The sequence below is a fragment of the Amblyomma americanum genome, chromosome 1 (genome assembly GCF_052857255.1).
Source record: "Amblyomma americanum isolate KBUSLIRL-KWMA chromosome 1, ASM5285725v1, whole genome shotgun sequence".
Taxonomy (NCBI): Eukaryota; Metazoa; Arthropoda; class Arachnida; order Ixodida; family Ixodidae; genus Amblyomma; species Amblyomma americanum.
The window spans coordinates 281,909,388-281,913,309 of NC_135497.1; the positions used below are offsets into that span (position 1 = coordinate 281,909,388).

A 3,922-nucleotide genomic window follows, 5' to 3' on the forward strand; every position below is an offset into this window, starting at 1 on the left:
AGCGATTCGTGTCTGTCACATCTTATTGCGCCGCCTCTGCGCTGTTTCTCATGCACCGAGGATGCTTGAAAACAATCATTTCTGCAGAATTGCCTGCCGCCCCTGAACATTACCCCCTGAACAGCATTCAGGCCTGCGCCCAAAATTTTGACGTCACATCCGGCAGGCTGACACTTGCAGAAGCCGCATCGCCAGCGACATGATTTTAGTCCCTGCTGTTCTTTCTTTCACGCTCCCTGCGCCGCGCGGGCCGGTTGGTTACAGCGGCGTGGTGGCGTTTGTCGTCTCTCGTCGTCGTTTTGCGGCAATTTTGTTTCCGTGCGCGATGTGCAGTGGATACTGAAATGCCGAACAAGTGTTGTGTGCCGGTGTGCACCGGCAATTACGATACGGGCAGGAAGATACAAGTGTTTTCTTTCCCAAAAGGCGACGACACTTTCAAGAAGTGGTTGCGCGCCATTCAAGGGGAAGGACTTCGTGCCCACTTCGTACTCTAAGGTAAGTAATGTTTATGGTACTGTTATGTGCTCCTGGTTGCTTTTACTTAATCAGCACATATATTGTGATACTTCCGAAGCCCAGATAGATTGATTGTGGCCACATTTCTTTGCTGCAAACACGCTTATTATAGACAAATGGGCTAGCATTAGGCTATTTTAATAAGTGGATTCTGAGATGTTTACGAAACGTTTGTAGGTTTGTGCACGTTTGCGCCGATCATTTCGACGCTTCATGCATCGAGACGACGACATCGTCCACGGATCCAAGAACACGAATTGTTCTTACATTTAGATTGCCAGTACCGCGGTTGCGCCGTGGATCGGTGCCTACCATATTTCCCAACTGCCCTTCGTACCTTTCAGCACCAGACAACAGCAAGAGAGAAGCACCTGATGCTAAGAGGAGCCGACTAGAACCTTCCCAACTCGCCCATGCGGTCAAAGGATCACTGGCGTCATATGAAGCGGAGCAGGAGAGAGGCCAATTTTCGTCACTCGAAAAACTAAAGGCGCGCCTGCAAGTGGCCTCAGTGTCAGTGCAGTGGACTGTGATTCATAAAGAAAAGTGTACGATGTTTTTGAACATCACCAACGATCGTGAACCTTGGTTGAAGGCGTCACTGACCGCGTTCGAAAACCTCCGAGTCTCAGCCTGCTACCAGGGATCTGCGATCAAGAATCTTGGTAGCGCTGTTGTACCAGACTCGGTTTGCAAAGTAAGCTCCTTGTTGGAAATTTTGAACAACCTGTGCATGCTGTCTGACGAGTCTGGCGAGCGTTGCAGTTCTCGCCACCTGTCGCTTGCAGTAAATTCCTTTCTAGACAAATTGGAAGCAAGCATTAATGAAATCAAGAAAGGGGCTGTGAAATTTTTAAAGGAACAGCTAACACTGCTCTCTGCAGAGCGTATTCAGTACATCACACAGGTAATGGTGTTTGCATGCATTTTCCACACAATATCGCCGCATGCCTACAAGTATTTGAGAAAAACAAGTATACTAGCCTTGCCCCATCCGAGCACTATTAGGAAAGTGGGCTCATCTGTACAAATGTGCCCAGAAATTGATTCTTGTGATGCAACTTTTCTTCAGTATGTTTCCCAGAGATTTACACATCTGCAGTCACATGAAAAAACAGTGACGTTGATGCTTGACGAAATTCATATCAAGCCTTGTTTTGATTATGAGGGGGGCAGCATATATGGTGCTGCAGTGAATTCCAGCGAGGCAGCCACATCTGTTCACGTGTTTATGATACAAAGTCTGCTGAGCTCATTCAAGTAGGTAGCACACATTATTCCGGTAAAAACCATACAGGGCGACCAACTTCATGCCGTACTGAAGAAGGTGATCATACGCTTAGAAGAGATTGGGTACAGGGTCATAGCCGTTGTTTGTGACAATAACTCTCTAAACAGAAAGGTAATTAAGATGTTTCTGCCAAAGCCAATGCTTCGTCATGTTTATCCACATCCGGCAGATCCAGATCGGCCATTATTTTATGTGGTAGATGCTGTACATCTTTTGAAGTGTATCAGACACAATTGGCTGAATCAGAAAAATGCGGGGACTTGCTTTTTCTACCCACGCTTCGAGCTTTCAAACAATGATGTTCGTCCTGAATGCAAAATGACTGCGTCATTTAAGAATTTGAGAGATTTACATAAAGACGAGTCATCTCTACTGATATAGTCTGGGTATGGCTGGACATCCAAGGCACTTAATTCGAGCAACTTGGAACGGCAAAATGTGAAGCTGGTACTGCAGGTTTTTAATCCACACGTAGCCACAGCCTTGGCAGCTCGCAGTGGTGAAGCTGATTTTCAACATGCGGCAGCCACAGCAGATTTCATCTAAATCATTCTTCGCTGGTGGAGTATTGTCAACGTAAAAACGCCAAATAAAGGCTTCCATCATCGTACTGTTTACGAAGAACCCATGTCATGCACTACAGATGACCCAAAAGTAGCTTTTCTGAATGGTGTCATTACCTGGCTTGATGTCTGGGAATTTTATGGGCATGACACTGGGGTCCTTACCCAGGACACATTGAGTGCCCTAAGGCTATCTGCTCAATCCTTACTGGCATTGGCAAAGTACTGCATAAGTGAACTTCATTTTAAGTTCGCCCTACTAGGGAAAGTTCAAACGGATCCTCTCGAGAGTCGTTTTGGACAGTACCGGCAAATGGCTGGTGGGCAGTACCCCATATCTGTTCGACAGCTTTGTGAGACAGGGGGAAGGATTCGCCTTCAAAATGCCCTTCCAAAGATGAGCACTGATGACTTCAGAAACATCGAAGAGACAAACAGTGTCAGAGATGTAGGAACCATCTCCTTTAGTGTTCAAGTTGTAGACGCTGACCTTGATGCACTCAGAGAGAGAATGGCAGTTATTGGTTATGTTGGCGGGTATTGTGGGCATGCTACAATGAAAGTTTTAAAGTGTGAAAGTTGCCGAGGACACTTGGTTGTTACCGGAAGTGAGACGGAAATGGAAGAAGACACCCATTCCTTAATCGCACAACTGGACCGAGGTGGACTCAAGTTTACCTCTGCCCTTGTGATTACAACTGTTATGTACACGGAGGTTGTAGTTACAAAGCTTGTGACACAAAGTGCCTGCACACAATTTCTCCATGGGCCCAACCAAAGGAATGTCGTTCGGCAACTGACGCTCAACTCTCTACCGAGGCTTGAGGACATAGATGCATGCGAAAATGGGCATGCCTACGAGCTCCTTGTCACACTTGTCGCAAACTGTGCAGCAAACATAATGCTTAACAACTTATGCAAACAAAGGAATGATTAACTTCATATTATAAAAGAACAGAAGGCAAAAAACAGAAAAGCTCAAATCTTTCTTGAAAAGTAATTTTCCATAACTTGTACACCGAACATTTAATTGCTTTAAATTGCACTGCAGGTATTTTATTGCAGTTTCCTCATGTGATTTCCTTGGTGAACTTCTGCCTGTTGTAGTGCAATGAGCCTTCTTTTGTTTGCGTCATGCATGCTTTCTAGCCCAGAGTTTAAATGACAGTTCTTTGTATTTAATATAAAATTTTAAAGTATGTTGGCAATTAAGTGCAATGTTGTTGTTTTTTACTGAGCTGAACCTCAGACAGTGCCTGCTGTGGTAGGTGAATGACTTATTTGTCACACCTTTTGTCTGTATGTGCTCTTCTTGTGCAGTGTCTATTATTGTACTATTGTTGCAGTGTCTATTATGTATTATTGTATTAGTGTCTATATTATTGTGCAATGCAGTTTGTGCAGTGGATTCCTTGTGCATTCCTCTACCTGCAGCAGTGAAATAAGTGGTTCTTTGTGTCACTTATTTATTATAACCTAGTCCACAGTTTAGTCACAAGTGTGTTTAATGTACTGTGGTTTCTTTGCATGTCTTCGACTCTACAAAGTA

General features: G+C 44.6%; 1 pseudogene; it reads left to right on the forward strand.

The window, feature by feature from the left end:
* Positions 1–344: 344 nt before the first annotated feature.
* On the forward strand, positions 345–3,373 carry LOC144097474 (uncharacterized; annotated as a pseudogene).
* The last annotated feature ends 549 nt before the right edge of the window (positions 3,374–3,922 follow it).